This window comes from Miscanthus floridulus, chromosome 1 (genome assembly GCF_019320115.1).
Source record: "Miscanthus floridulus cultivar M001 chromosome 1, ASM1932011v1, whole genome shotgun sequence".
NCBI lineage: Eukaryota > Viridiplantae > Streptophyta > Magnoliopsida > Poales > Poaceae > Miscanthus > Miscanthus floridulus.
In genome coordinates, this window is record NC_089580.1 from 7096606 (window position 1) to 7114149 (window position 17544).

The following is a 17544-nucleotide window of genomic DNA, read 5'->3' on the forward strand; positions in this document are numbered from 1 at the left end:
GATCAACCATTTTACCTCCCTCATCTAGGTCGAGATGTCCATTAGATGGCATTGGTGTCTTGATTGGCTTACATTCATCCATATTGAACCTCTTGAGAAGATCCTTGGTATACTTTTCTTGAGAGATTAAAATCCCTTCTCTCATTTGCTTGACTTGAAAACCAAGAAAGAATGTAAGCTCTCCAATCATAGACATCTCGAACTCCTTTGACATCAATTCACCAAACTCTTTGCAAGAGTCTTCATTTGATGATCCAAATATGATATCATCAACATATACTTGACAAATGAAGATCTCTCCATCAAGCTTCTTGGTGAATAGTGTGGTGTCGACCTTCCCAATGGTGAAGCCTGTAACACCCTCGGTGTTACATTGTACATTTTTTGCTAAAACGCTGCATGAGCATCATACTTGAGTGTAAATGTGTGTGTTATAGAGTATAAATCAATATTTGGAATTTGAAACGTTACATTGAAACAAGAAACGAATGTTATTTCATGTCGCATATTATCACTTAGGGTTCTAACCAATTTTTTATCAGACGAAAATGCTACGGAACGCGTCGACGGAACTAGTAAAGTTGGTAGCTAGAACTTCGTAGGCGATGATGAAATATGTGTGGTCGAGGATGAGGTTCGCTAGCTAGTGTATCAGCTAGCTCGGAAATGGAATTCAACATGAAACCGTTCGAGGTGTAGTCATTTCGCGTAAGTCTGTAAATGGGTCGACGAAGCCATGTTCAGCAATTTTTGTAGAACGATCGGCTTAAGAAGTGGCTAAATGTTTTGGCTCAGTTTGATAGCCCTATGTACCCTCTTGAGGATAGAAGAGCTAGTTTAGCAGCTGGATCATCGAGTTGGAGTCTTGAGCAGCTTTAAAAAGCATGCAAGGCACTTTTCCCAGCCGAGTGCAGCGTCTGGCTGCGGTCACTAGGTTTTGTTCGGCTTGGCGTGTGGCACTGGCCGTTGCCATGTACACATGCACATGCACATGCATGACACGCCGACATCCTAGCCGCTCAGCCAGCACTGCCATCGTTGTGGGCCCGTTGCCCTGGCTCAGCCACTGGCGCTGTTTCACCGTGTCGCTGACCCCGCGCGTCATACCACTACGCTGCTACTGGCCGTGGTTGCTTGTGTGAGGTTGCCTGCACGTGCTCTGCCACACCACCACGTTCGCCTGCTGCCATGCCGCCTCATGCTCGTTTGTGCGGTGCCGTGAGAGCGTGGCCACGTTTGGCCCTACCCGCATGTCGCATTGTCGCGCATGGCCTTGCCCTGTCTATATTGCCAGCGCATTCACCTCGATGCGACGTTTGCGCTGACCGGTGCCATGCCACTACGGCGTAGGACAGAGCCGCTGTCATCGGTTGCAATTTATGGCCGTGCGGCCCACCGTCCTAAGCGTGTTTGGTCGATTCCCTGTCGTCCTATAGTCATACTTGTTTGTACACCGATTGACAGCCGCGTCACGCTACGGCAGCAACGAGCCAAGCCTCATCTATCCTCCCCTATCTCCGCTGTCGCCATGGCCGACGGACCCATATTTTCAAATTCGCCCTGGTAGAGCCACCTCAATCCAATTAGCTTGGTCCATGGCTCCATTGCATAGTCCGCCAGCCACCCGACCCCATTGCACTGTGAGCCTTGCCGCGCCATGCTCCAATTTGGAGTTTTCCTCCCACCGGGTCATTAAGACCGTCATGGTGCGCGTCGTCGGCAAAGTCTCTATTTCAGTGCTGCTCAAGTTCAATTAGTTACACCACCAGCTTCGCCTCCACCCACTTATTCCCCTGCGCACCCTTGCCTAATCGCTACCGCCACCTAGCCATCCCTGACGCCGCCTTGCCACCGTCGTGCGCCACCTCACCGTCCGTGCGCACGTGGCCAGCTCGGCTCAGTCTGCTTCCGATCAATCCACATGTCTGGTAGGTTCAGGGTGAGTTGTTGATGCCCATTCTAGAGCTCACTTATGTTGTCTGTGCCTTGGCTCATGGGAACATGGTCGCCGCCGTAGGGAGGAGTTCGCCGTCGTGGAGGGAGCTCGGGACAGCAACTCCGTTCGCCGCTTTGCCGCCCATCGCTTTAGGTTTGCACCTAGGTGAGCATAGGCTCGAGATTGGGGGCGGGGAGGGGCTGGTCCGGCCGGTGTAACCGCTCAGCGCCAGTGCCGCTGCGCTGGTGCACGTGGGTGGCCGAGGGTGTCGTCGTTGTGAAGATAGATTACTCCAAGGGCTTATCTACGAAGTAGATGTCTGTAGAAATAGTGTCATGGATCTTAGGGTGGTTAGTCGGTAGGTCAGGGGTGTTTTCGCAAAACAGCCATCGCATGAAGGCCTTCTCGTCGCATGGGCCGCGCCGGTGGAGCGCAAGCACGTGCGCGTCGCGTAGACGTGGGCCGCGTCGCGAGCAGTGGGCCACGTTTTGAAGTTTGGTTTCTATTTTCCAGTGAATTAATAAATGCTTATTCAATTTAGTTTTGAGCTAAACTTTAATAAATTGTAGTAAATCTTGTAGATGTCCAAAATTAGTGAAACCAAGCTTGTGAGAGTCACAAAAATGCTATCTATCTGTTAGTGTAGTTAGAGTACAGTTAGCTGTGATAATGATAGGTTCATAAATTCAAATTAGAGAGCTTAGTATTATGTAGAATAATATTTATAGGAATTTTTGTGGCAAATTGATGATAGCTTTAGCCATGAAATTTTTATAGTAAGACCATTAGATTATTATGTACTCACTGTAATTTTTGTAGCCCTAGAATAAGTTGATAAATGGAGTAGCTAGTACCCCTCGTTTTAGCATATATAAAATAAATCGGTATTAGGAGTAAGAATGCGTTAGTTGCTAAGATAATATATGGTATGCTTCATACTTGTTAATGGTAACAGTAGGTAACTTAGCACCTTAGTCAGTAGGAGTCACTTAGTAGCTTGATAGATGTATTTTATTTTAAGAGCTGCTATTGTCGTATTACTAAGTGTTGCATCATCATTTCATGCATGTAGATCACGAGTTGGTAGAGTTCGTGCCCGTCGATGAACAGGAGTATGAGGAAGTCATCGAGGAGTACGAGGAGGAGATCCTCGTGTAGGAGGGAGCCCCAGAGCCTTTTGGAGCTGACTTTGCTGACCCGTCGACTGCCCAAGGCAAGCCCTGGTGCATAACCCCTATTTTAATGATCACTGAATATATATCTATGATGTGCATTCTATGTTACAGGTATTTTATGGAAACTACATGCATAAATATATCTACCTATGAGTCCTACTAGTGTAGGTCAAGAAGCTGCTATGCTCAGGATTTCGGTAGCGTGGGTAACCTGTCGTTACTCCCAAATAGGTGATAATTATGATCACTCATGATAAATGATGGAAAGGAAAAATGGCGATCGGGCAGGGATATGGTTTGGGTACTGGTGGGTGTAAGGGGTTGTGTCCTATGGCCAACAGGGCATAGCTCGATTACACTTTTTTCATATCTGTGTCAATTAAGGACCGGTCGTTGCATAAGGCATCATGGGCAAGTCATAGATTTATTATCCCGAGCACATACTTGGGTATGGGCGTAGGGAAGACTCGTTGCTCTCTTGTCGTGGATCCGGCTCTTTCCGGACCAACTAATTGGAGGCAGGGATGGTGGAGGTCCTTGCATCGCACTAAGTCCGGGACTCAGGAGTGGGGGCTTGGAGTCCAAGTTTGGATGGGGACCTAGACACCTAGGACAGGAGGGTGATGGGTTAGTCCTGCTTGTGCCTAGGGTGCAAGCGGGGTGTGTGTTTTCGGGGTACCCAGCTGGGGGCATTGATTCGCGAATCGCCGGGCGATCCGGTATGGCTTGTTTTGTGTCTAGCACCATAGTAAGAACTGAAAGATGAAAGGTGATGAAATGGAACTGATTGCTCAACTCTTGCTTGAAAGTAGAACTGGTGCTTATATAGGCTGGATAGATAATAACTTAATATGGCTGATAATAATAACATAAATAAGGACTCACTATTAGTATTGCTTTCTGCTAAAAGAAAACCAGCAAACCATAAAGCTTATCATAGTCCTTAGAGTTAGGAAATTATTCCCACTAGTCGGAAAAGTCTTGCGAGTACATTGTGTACTCAGGGTTTATTTACCCCTATTGCAGGAGATGCATGAGAAGTACCTTTATGTGGAGGATTCTTCTGGTGGGCTCAGACGGATTCTCATACTTATCGCTAGATGTTTATTTTAAATTCTGCTGTTTATAATTCCGCACTCTGACATTTGGTACTATAATAATGTAATTTTTAAGAAACTCTGATGTATGAAATGGACAAGTATTGTAACTCGTTCTCATTATTGGATCTTTGGAAAAAATGTGGATCTTTTGGGTTCTCCCTTGGGGTGTGCCCGATGGATACCGCCCGCTGTAGCTTGCTTTCGGGGTGCTTAGTGTCTGGTGAAAGACGAGCACATCCGTAAGCGTGATATTTTGGGTGGTTCTGCCACAAAGCCCTTCTCAATAAGAAAATCCCGAAGGTGTTCATACCAAGCTCTTGGTGCTTGCTTAAGCCCATATAGCACCTTGGACAACCTATAAACATGATTAGGATATCTAGGGTCTTCAAACCTAGGAGGTTGATCAACATAGACTAGTTTGTTAATAAAGCCATTTAAAAATGCACTTTTAATATCCATTTGATATAGTTTCATTTCATGATGTGATGCATATGCAAGGAGGATACAAATGGCTTAAAGTCTTGCAACTGGTGCAAAGGTCTCTCTAAAATCCAACCCTTCGACTTGAGAGAACCCCTTTACAACTAGTCTTACCTTGTTCCTCACAACAATGCCTTGATCATCTTGCTTATTGCGGAACACCCACTTTGTTCCAGTGACTCTTGCACCTTGTGGTCGCTCTTTAAGAGTCGAAACTTCATTATGAGTGAAGTTGTTCAACTCTTCATGCATGGCATTGATCCAATCGGAATCTTGAAGAGCTTCTTCTATATTCTTAGGTTCAACACAAGAGACAAAAGAGTGATGTTCAATAAAAGAAGCAAACTTTTGAGACCGAGTAATTACACACTTTGATGGACTCCCTATGATGAGATCTTGTGGATGAGCTTGTAGTAGAGGTGAATTTCTTCTATCAACCACTTGAGGGGGAGGTTGTGGAGCATCAACATCTTGTGCTTGTGCCACCATTTGATCATGAGAGACATGAGTATCTTCATTTTCTACTCTCCCATCTTTATCACCATCTTGTGGCACATTTGATGAAGAAGGTGGATCAATCACTTGTACATCATCATCATTATCTTTAGGCTTGATGTCTCTAACCAGAATATTCTTCATGGCCTCCCTCAATGGTTCATCACCTACATCATCAAGATTCTTATGTGCTCCTTAGGAGCCATTAGATTCATCTAATTCCACATCATATATTTCTTCAACTAAGCCAGTGGCATGATTAAATACTCTATATGCTTTGGACTTTGATGAGTAACCAACAAGAAAACCAATATCACAACATCTTTGAAACTTCTTTAGGTGTTGCCGCTTCTTGTAGATGTAGCATTTGCAACCAAACACCCTAAAGAAGGAGACATCCGACTTCTTCCCATTGAGCAACTCATAAGGTGTCTTGCCAAGAAACTTTTGAAGGAATAGGTGGTTGGATGCAGAGCATGCGGTGTTGATAGCTTCCGCCCATAGAGCTTCGGGTGTGTTGTACTCATCAAGCATTGTTCTTGCAACTATAATGAGTGTCCGGTTCTTTCTTTCTACTACACAATTTTGTTGAGGAGTGTATGTTGCGGAGACCTCATGCTTGATTCCAACTTCATCACAATAAGCTTCAATGTTTGTGTTGTCAAATTCTTTACCATTATCACTTCTAATCTTCTTGAGCTTCACTTCAAACTCATTTTGTGCTCTCTTGGCAAACTTCTTGAAGCATGATGCAACTTCGGTCTTGTCATAAAGGAAGAACACCCATGTATATCTTGAGTAGTCATCAACAATCATAAGACAATAAACATTTCCTCCCAAACTCTTATAAGTTGTTGGTCCAAATAGGTCCATATGAAGGAGCTCTAGCACTCTTGTGGTTGACATGAAAGCTTTTGTAGGATGAGTGTTTACAACTTGTTTGCCAGTTTGACATGCACTACAAAGCTTGTCCTTCTTAAATTTCACATCCTTCAACCCTCTCACTAATTCATTATTCATAAGCTTCTTGAGTGAGCTCATCCCAACATGAGCAAGTCTTCTATGCCATAGCCACCCAAGTGATGTTTTGGTGAATAGGCATGTCTTCAAGTTAGCATATTCGGAGGTGAAATCCACTAAATATAGGTTGTTGTATCTAAATCCCTTGAATATCACTTGATCATCTTCCTTCTTAGATACAACAACTTCCTTCTCGGTAAACAAGCATTGGAAGCCAAGATCACACAATTGTCCAACGGATAGCAAGTTGAAACTCAAGGAAGCAACATATAACACATTTGAGATAGAATGATCATTTGATATTGCCACTTTGCCCAATCCCTTGACTTTGCCCTTTGAATTATCTCCAAATGTAATTCTTTCTTGGCCATCTACTTCTTCATCTAGTGAGGTGAACATACGAGGATCACCGGTTATATGTTGTGTGCAACCACTATCAATTACCCAATGACTTCCACCGGTCTTGTAGTTCACCTATGTCGCAGAACCGACCAATTTATAAGAGTACAAGTACAATGGCAGCCCGCAAGCGGTCGCACTGTCATACTTGAACCCATATAAACCCGGTAGTCCATCGAGTACCACGACGGGTCTCGATAAACGATTTACAACAACCAAGATCGTACAGGATTCAACATACATGCCACATATTACATAAAGTTCACAGATACATTTCGTCATCAGAGTACGAATAAAAGTTATTACAAACCGAGTTCGATAAATAAAGCGGAAGCAAATAAGTTCAAAAATTAAGTTTCCAATATAGTTTAATACAGTGCCAAGTAAGATCACGGTCCACAAAAGCAAGGATAGGAATTAATAAAGAAGCCTGCCCAAGGCTTACTCCTCATCCACAGCGGGATAGAAGCAACTCTTGCAATAACCATGATACACAGTGCCATCTGCAACAATGGGAAAATAAACCCTGAGTACGAGAAGGTACTCAGCTAGACTTACCTGTCATGAACCAGAAATAAAATGACTCCAAGGATTATGCAAGGCTGTATAAGTGGGCGTAACTTGACAACATTTTTGCGTAAAAGCAATTGAATCATGGTATAGTTACAAATTCTTTACCAGGTTAATTATAACTATCCATTCCTAGGTTAGCAACTATCCTATGTCAAACATGTGGTATATCATTTAGAAGTATACAATAGTAACCATAGCAGGTATTGTAATTCCATATTCATCCGAACCATCATGTTTCATAACACAGTTGCTACGATGTTGGGACTAGCCAAGTTTCTCACTATCCGGGAGAGACGGCGATTCGAATCGATTTCAACCAGCTGGGAATTTATTCCTAACACAAACCCAGGTCTATCAGCCACGATAGCCTTAGGTCACCTTTGGTACAACTCAGGTACACATTTCACAGGTCCATACCACGCCACACAATCTGGAACACCAGATGCCAGGATGCTCAGGCCAAGCCTACCCTTGGGCTCAGTCTGATCGTTCCCCGAAAGGAGCGCACAACAGAACGGTTCCCGGCCTGAGTTGAATTACTCGGCTTCACGGTCGGAATGAGTTATCCGGCCAGCTAAGTGAGAGGCATGCGTTCAATCTTGTCAGAAGCGCCAACAATGGTATGGTCCTTAATCGACACAGACGGGGATAGATCCACACCCAAGACCTCCATGTCTTGTTGCTTCTCTATCGACTTCCCGTCTGGTCTTGATTTACTTTTACTCCATGGTTCTGTTCCACGATAGCAAATATAGCCAACCGTGCTCCGGTATCAACCTATATCTCGTAGGTGACAGGACATCACCCGACTTCTACCAGTCTAAGCATGGCTAAGCATATTCGATCCTGGACCTATACCGGTTAAAGGGTTAATATCTGGACAAGGAATTTACATGCATCAAGTGGTTCCATTCAACTCTTATAACCTAATGCATCAATCATAAGTACGTAAGTAAACATTTGTAAATTACTAGGAGACTTAGAATGCTCCAGGGCTTGCCTCGTAGAAAGGAAGTAGGGCGGTGGTCAGGACACTCCGGAAGCTCTTCAGGGTTCTGCTCCACGCCTTCGGGAGCTGCGGCTTGCGGATCCTCCTGCTGATTCCCTTCCTCTGCTTCTTCGAATTCCAGCAACGTGATCTCTTCCTCCGATCCTAGATGCGTGAGTATGGCATAAGTATTACGAATGCATATATGTTAACAAGTGCATCATGTTTATTGAGTAGGTGCATATCTCTTCTCGATTATTTAATTAACTATTTCCACAATGCATCGATTATGCCACAAAACAGTAGCTACTTGTTTCACTCATAACTGGAGTTCTACTAATCCAAATTCAGTGATCCTAGACTTTCTGGAAAGCTTATCAAATTTTCTACAACTTTGTTATTAACCATTTTTACAGTACACATCATTTTCAACATGCAACTCCTCAAACTACAGAATCTATCCGGAAACTATTCAATATGCAATACAAAGTAACAATACTTCTACTTCAGATAATCATTCAAAATTGGACAACATAATATCTACCAACAGTGTAAGCATACCAAATACATTTTAGATAATATAATGGTGAAGCCCAAACTATTTATTTAAATGCCTTTATTATTTTATTTTGATATCTAGGTTAAATAATAAACATATACCAGATGTGCTTCATAAATTCTCAAAAATTTACAGTGCCTTACTAATGCTATCAAAGGACTACTATAAAAATTTTATGTCATTTTACCAAGTAGAACATCCTATGCAAAAATGACAAGGCAACAAGGCTTGAAATAGCATAAATGGAAAACCCTATTAAAAAGTGTCAAGCAACAGATTTGCTATTTTTATTAGCATCCATATACTACTAGGATTACCTCCAAAAATTTTCATGAATTTTGGATTCATAAATAATTTATAAAAATTTACACAAAGATTAACTATTCATAAAAGAAAAATCTATAACTATAGATCTACACATGCACTGGTCCTCAAATGTTTACTAGAGTTCATATATGCTAATACTAGCTTACCACAAAAATTTCATAAATTTTGGAGCACAGGAACTCTAGATATAAAATAAACAAATTTGAATGCATTCAAAAGCACATTTCAAATCCCTATTTAAATCTCCAAAAATTTCTACTGTACAAGTCAAGAACATATTTTTCCTAAATACTACACTTCCTAAGGAACACTAACAAATTTATTTCACAATTTTTGGAGCCAGCAAACTAAAGATACAAAAATTACAAAAACACATGAAATCTGCATTCAAACTGACTGGCTTTACAACATGGAGTCGCTGACACGCGGGACCCACGGGTCAGTTGACCCCACCGGTCAACGAAACAAAAACAGAGCCGGCAGCGCTGAGCAAGCTTGCGCGGCCATGGCTCATCGACGGCGAGTCCGCCGACGGTGACGTCTTCACGGCGCGACCTACTCGACCTAGCGCACCTAATGAACCACTTGGCCGGCCCTATCGTCGATGCCAGTGACGACGGCGGCGGCCATGGCGGATTGGCGCGGCAGGACAATGGTGGTACGCCGGTGATGACCTCGGTGGCTCGATCTAAAGCTCGAACGAGCACCAGTGTCCTATGGCGAACCTATCGCGCAAGGTTTCACGGTCTACGGTGGAGGGAGGTGCCCCAGCCACGGTGACGGGGCTAGCGGTGGAGCTCCGGCGAGCTCGCACGCGTTGTGGTGGCTTACCAAGCGCTATCAGCGGGCATGGGAGGAGGCAATGGGTCACTGGGGAGCTAGTAGTGCTGCTGCGGTGACGATTGGGTCGCTCATCACGAGCTTGCACACGGCTATGGCGACGGCGGTGCTGCGGGAGCTCGGCGGCTCTGCTGTGGGCGAAGAAGGAGGCTAGGAAAACGAAATGAGGGCGCTGGGCATTGCGGGCGAACGTTGGAGTGTTGAAGCCGTGCTCAGGCGCATCGTGGCCTGTGCGGTCAGGGCAACGGCGACGTGCGGCCACCGCGACCTCCACGCGGCGCTCGGTTCCTGCCGGTGTTGGCCACTGAACATTTGATTCAGTCGATTCAGACAAGGAATGCCGAGCCTGATGACGTGTTTTGACATTCATCTAACTGCTAATCCATAGCTCTATTGCGTAAACCATCTAAATGGAACTTGTAGACCAATGTACCATCTACAACTTCCATTCAAGAATCTAGTTCTAATTCGCAACCGAGACGGAGTAAAATCATGCTCAAGGTCAGCTTGTCAGGCTGTCAGTGATCCAGGACTTAGAAAAATTCGTTAAGTGTTGAAAGCTTGATTTTGCTGGTTTTTGTGGGACCCATTCAAGCATGTTAGAAGCTAAATCAGTCCATGACCTAAAAATAAAAGTTGTTCCTTATGTCAAACACTACAACTTTTCTTTAGTGATCTCCTCCATGCAAGGTCTCTAACACCTAGTTCAACTTTAGTCAAACATGTCACTTTTAAATGATGATACACATCAAAGCATGGCTTAATGACCTTTTTACCCCTAACCATGAATATCAAAGTTGTTCATAAAGATACTCTAAACATGTTTAAGCAATTTGCAAGGTCATTCAATCATTTCATGTAGTAGTCACTCATTGAGCTAGTTAGTGTAATCAAAAGAAAGCTTAAGTGTTGGTTCATGAAATGTAACCATGAACAAGGTCCTATTTGCTACCCTAGGTGTGGCTACATGTTTGTGTGACTCACATCCACCAAGTACATGTGTCCACTCATGATCATATGCATAGACACATGGAGACATGAAATAACGAGAAAAGTTGCATATGTTTAAGAAACATGCGATAACAAGCCAACATTGCAAATGTTTCAATCCAATGTTTCAATGGTAAATGCTTGTTTATGAATGCTTGATGATCATGCTCATGTTATGCAAGTCAAGTTATGCAAGGCTAACACCCAAGGTGTTACAGCCCCTCCCCCTTATAAAAATCTCGTCCTGAGATTTGCAAGACCTACCATTCTTGGAAAAAGGCGGGATAAACTTCTCATAGATAATCTTCTCTTTCCCACATAGCATCTTGTTCACTATGATTGTTCCACACCACCTTATAGAATTTAATAATCTTACTCCTTGTTACTCTCTCCATCTCCTCTAATACTCGAATTGGCTTTTCTTCATAGGTCAAATCCGATTGAAGCTGCACGTTGGTGGGTGCAATAGCTTCTTCAGGTACTCGAAGACATTTCTTTAACTGAGAAACATGGAACACATCAAAGATTGCACTCATCTCTGGTGGAAGTTGTAACTTATATGCAACATTTCCTTTTCGTTCCAAAATTTTGTATGGCCCTACATATCTTGGTGAAAGCTTCTTTTTCATCCCAAATCTTTTCACACCTTTCATGGGTGATACTCTCAAGTATACGTAGTCACCCACTTCAAAAGTCAGTGGTCTTCTTCTTCTGTCGGCATAACTCTTCTGTCTTGATTGAGCTACCTTCATATGTTGTTGGATGATACGTACTTGCTCTTCGGCTTCATTGACAAAATCAATACCAAAGTATCTCCTTTCACCTGGCTCAATCCAATTCAAGGGAGTTCTGCATTTTCTGCCATACAAGGCTTCAAATGGAGCCATTTTGATACTCGCTTGATAACTGTTGTTATAGGAGAATTCAGCTAAAGGTAACCATTTCTCCCATGAACCTTTTGAAGATATAACACAAGCTCTAAGTAAATCTTCTAGGATTTGGTTCACTCGCTCTGTCTGTCCTGAAGTTTGCGGATGATATGCCAAACTTCTAATTAGCTTGGTTCCCAAAGCCTGGTGTAAGTGCTCCCAGAAACGAGCTACGAACTATGGTCCTCGATCTGAGATTATAGTCCTGGGTACTCCATGTAGTCTCACGATCTAGGAAACATATATCTCAGTGTATTTTCCAACTATATACCGTGTATTCATGGGTATAAAGTGTGCTAACTTGGTGAGACGATCAACAATAACCCAGATTGAATCATGACCTTGTGGCGTCATTGGAAGGCCTGTGATAAAATCCATGCTAATTTCCTCCCATTTCCATCCTGGAATAGGCAATGGCTGAAGTAACCCAGCGGTTTTCATATGGACGGCTTTCACTCTACTGCAGTTATCACACCTAGCAACATAGGCTGCGATCTCTTTCTTCATCTTAGTCCACCAAAAACGGGTTTTCAAATCTTGATACATCTTACTGCTACCCGGATGGATAGACAATTTGGATGAGTGAGCTTCAGCTAAAATTTGATTCCTTAGCTCACGGTCTTTTGGTACCACGAGCCGGTCCTCAAACCATAATACACCTCTTTCGTCCAATCTAAAATGTTTGGTTTCCTGCTCTTGCATTTTTCTCTTGATGTGACTTATTCCTACATCTGTCTGCTGTAGATCTATGATTTTGCCCTCAAGTGAACAACTGATTGTGATATTGTGTAGTACCGCAGGATGTAACAAGTTGAATCCATCTTCCAACAATGCTTCCATAGTGTTGCAATGGGACTTCCGACTGAGTGCATCGGCTACTACATTAGCTTTACCCGGATGGTAATGCACTTCTAAATTGTAGTCCTTAATCAATTCTAACCATCTTTGTTGTCTCATGTTCAGCTCAGGCTGGGTAAAGATATACTTGAGGCTTTTGTGGTCAGTATAGATATGACATACATTGCCCAACAAGTAATGTCTCCATATCTTTAATGCATGGACAACGGCTGCAAGTTCCAAATCATGTGTAGGGTAGTTGACTTCATGTTTTCTCAATTGTCGAGAAGCATACACAATTACTCTTCCTTCTTGCATAAGCACACATCCTAAACCTATTCCCGATGCATCACAAAATACATCAAAAGGCTTTTCAATGTCTGGTTGTGCTAGCACAGGTGCTGTAGTCAACAAAGTTCTGAGGGTGTGAAAAGCTGTTTCACATTCTGGTGTCCATTTGTACTTCTCATCTTTCTGAAGTAGTCTGGTCATAGGCTTAGCTATCTTTGAGAAATCTGGAATAAACCGACGATAGTATCCTGCTAACCCGAGAAAACTCTGAACTTCATGAACCGAAGTTGGGGCTTTCCAATCCATGACCTCTTGTACTTTTGATGGGTCTACAGAGATTCCATCTTTTGATAAAATGTGACCTAAGAAAGGTACTTTGCTCAACCAAAATTCACATTTGCTAAACTTGGCATATAGCTGATGCTCCCTCAATCTGGATAGGACAATCCTCAGATGTTCTTCATGATCTGACTCATTTTCTGAATAAATCAATATATCATCGATAAACACGACCACAAACTTATCAAGTTCGGGCATGAATACCGAGTTCATCAGGTACATGAAGTAGGCTGGAGCATTTGTTAGTCCGAAAGACATAACCAAATACTCGTATAAGCTGTACCTAGTAGAGAAAGCAGTTTTAGGTATATCCTCCGGTCTGATCTTTATCTGATGGTAACCTGATCTCAAGTCAATTTTGGAGAATACCTTTGCCTTCGCTAGCTGATCGAACAAGATGTCGATGCGGGGCAACGGATATTTGTTCTTGATGGTCACAGCATTGAGTGGTCTGTAATCTACACACATTCTCAGGGACTTATCCTTCTTTTTCACAAACAAGGTTGGACATCCCCACGGAGATGAGCTAGGTTGGATAAGACCCTTGTCCAATAGATCTTGCAATTGAACCTTAAGTTCTGCTAACTCATTGGGTGGCATTCTATAGGGCCTTCTGGATATGGGTGCCATACCTGGCACTAATTCAATCTTAAATTCCACGTCCCTATCCGGCGGTAGACCGGGTAATTCTTCTGGAAATACATCCGAAAACTCACAAACCACGGGGATATCACATATTATGGTGGTTTGGATAGCATAGGCTAAATGTTGGGGTTTGAAATCGCGGGAGAGTGGTACTAGAAAAGCATTCTCTCCCGTGGGTTCTCTCAACATAATAGTACGAGTGCTAGTGTCAATAAGAACACCATGATCTTTCATCCAATTCATGCCTAAGATTACACTTATCGATAACCCCGGCAATATTATCAAATCTGTGGTGTACTCTCTCCCTTGTATAGAGATGAGTACATTTTTGACTATCTTTTTGGTAGTAACAATTCCCCCTGCTGAACTTATGTTAAAACCCCCTTTGCTTACTTCAATTATTTCTTGATCATGTCTAGATGCAAATGCTTGACTCATAAATGAATGAGAAGCTCCCGAATCAAATAAAACAACAGCAGGATGCTTGTTGACGAGAAACATACCAGCCGTGACAACTTCTTCGGCGGGCACTTCCTCCACAGCTGTGTAATGCACTTGCCCCTAATGTGCCTTGGCATTCGCCTGTCTCTGATTGTTCTGATTCTGGTTGCTATTCTTCTTGGGGTGGGGGCATTCCTTGGACCAATGACCTAGTTGGTTGTAGTTGAAACATGGTTGATTACTTCTGAATCCGGTGGAGCTGTCCTAATTGCCATTTCCTTTTGGTAAGGCAATAGTAAACGCCTTATGGAATGGTTTCTGTGGCCTATTATTCTGAGCTTTTGGTGGTGGAGGCCTAAACTTGGGTGCAGGTGGACGAAATTGTGGCCTAGCTGTGATAGGCGCTTTCGACTGGAAAGATCTAGAGGCACCGGCCTCATATGCCCTCTTGCGACCCTTGGCAACTGCATGCATGTTGTTGTGGTTTTCTTGGGTCAAGGCATCACTAATAAACTCATTGTACGTGGCACACCTAGAATTGGCCATGGTCTTCATCAGTTTAGTACCCAAACCTCGCTTGAAACTCTCTATCTTTTTCTCTTCAGTATCCACGAAACTTGGAGCATATCTTGACAAGTTGTTGAATGCGTGCATATATTCTGTGAGTGACTTTGTTCCTTGAGTGAGCCTCATAAATTCGGCTGCTTTCATGCGCATCAGGCCCAGGGGAATATGATGTCCCCTAAAAGCTAGCTTGAACTGTTCCCAAGTCACTCGTGCGTTAGCAGGCAAAGATGACAGGAAATGTGTCCACCAGATCCCTGCTGGTCCTTGCAGCTGATGAGAAGCATACTCAGCTTTCAGATGCTCCGTGACCCTCAGTAGACAAAATTTCTGCTCAATGGTATTTAGCCACTCATCAGCCTACAGTGGTTCCTCAGCCACCTTGAAGATTGGAGGCTTCATATCCAGAAACTCCTTGAATGTACTGTGCTGATTTGGCTCGGCCCCTGGTTGATGTGGGTGGCCACGAGCAGTGTTTTGCGCGATAAGGCGCAAAGCTTCCTCCATTGTCCTTTGGCTCCCCAGGAACTGGGTAAAGAACTCCTGAGCAGACGGCGGTGGTGGGGGTGGCAAGTCATCATGGTTGCCATCCTGGCTACCACCGGCTCCAGCATGGGTGCGCGTCATCTGCGAAGTTGCAACAATAAGCGATTATTGGTTGATGCCAAGAGATTGCAGATGAATTAGGTACTCATGCCAAACTGAAATTACTGGAGAAGATTCTCAAAATCACAATAAAAACAGAGGCATAACACTTCATTCTCGCAACATGACATCTCCAATTAGACCACTTATCGCGCTCATAACGCATGCAAATTTAAATCGTGATTACCGACAAAGGACTAAAATTGCATTGACGTTCAACCAAACGTGCGATTAATCAACATTACATGATAGTCGGGTTGCTAATGCCAAATTCGAACTATAGGTCCATTACATGAATAAAGGTGATACATTAGACCTTCCACTAAGTACTAAGCGATCTAATCCTCATCATGATCACTATCGAGGTCAGACGTAGGATCATCTCCTTCCTCAGGCTCCACTTCTTCTTCAGGCTCTACTTCTTCTTCTTCCTCGCCCTCTTCTAGATCCATCTCTACGGCTCTAGGTGGGACATAAGGGTGGAGCTGGTTGTTCAGTAGATGAACCTCTTCATGTAGGTGATCGTTGTATTCTTCTGCATTGGCCAGCTACTGCCCCAGCTCGAACTGTCGAGCTCTCAGAACATCTTCCCTGGTCCAGGCCGCATTCCTTTGGTGAGTTAACCGAGTCATCTCTTCAGTGAGCCTCTCAATCTCGGCGTCGTGCTCCCTCTGAAGCTGACGTCAGTCCTCGCAGGCATGACCAAGAGCACCAGACACTCGTCTGAGGCTACCTTCTACTTCATCTAACACTCTCATCATTGCGAACATGGCGCTCATGGCAGGGTTATCACTGTTCTACCCTTCTGCTGCACCAATCTCCAAGGATCTTCCTCTTGCCTGCTGCCATGAGTCAGTGGAGGGGTTACCCCTTGGAAAGACTCTAGCCAAGGCGGCTGCCAGCTCCTGAGGAAAACGATCCATGATATCCCTTAGGATCCCAAAGGCTGCTCTGCCAGCTGCTTCTTCAGCAGTCCTACCAGTGGACTCATAACACCAACCTGTCCACTCAGAATTGTCACCTTAGGGATGAACAACGGCCTCCACAGTAACTAAGAGACCTTCTCCCAACTGCTCATTCGCCCAGAAGTAGCGAGGTTCCAATCCATCAGGATAGCCTACATAGCTGAGCACTCTCCACAAGAGTGTAGGCTTCCCAAACTCTCCAAGGAACGTGTGACGTTGATGGGTACGTGGAGCAAGCTGACGGCTAGGAGCTCTGCCTCCGGTGGACTTGCGAGCAGTCTGCTTGGTGCGTGCCATCTGCACCATTAACATGTACCCTTTGGTGAGACAATGCCATAATGGATAAGAGTTACATAACCGAGTAAGAATTTTATAAGGGGAGGAACAATGTAATTATGTGACTGATAATTATCATGATGCATGCTCGTTCCGTACATCCTCACAAACTTATGAAAAATTTGTTTCTAACGGTAGACACGCTGGCATACATACGTCTCTCATATATATCGTAACTAGTTGAGCTACACGTTTCGTTGTTAGTGTACCTGCATAAAATTTCATCTCAGCCCTAAACCCATAATGAAACATGCAGAATGTAATTGTAAATACTTCCATATATGTATATCCATACATATACTTCCGTATCAATCTACCTGACAATAATTTAAACCCACAATTAAACACGTACCATATACGCATGTAGACATGCATACATAGCCGTACCAAAGCTACTCTCCCCGACCGCACGCTCACATCTTGCGGTCATACACTCATCATTTTACCTTGGCGTAGAGGCATTTGATCCATACATTACCACTCAATTGAATGGTATCCATACAATAGCACGCCGTATGGACGACGAAGTAAAAACCCCCATGTTAGTACTTAAATAGCCACCTAATAGTCCTTAATTTGGGCATAAGGAAAGTGATCATTGGCACACTTTAGATTTCAAATACCTATTATATAACTATTAGTTGCTAGTGAAGGGTTTTTGGAAAACAAA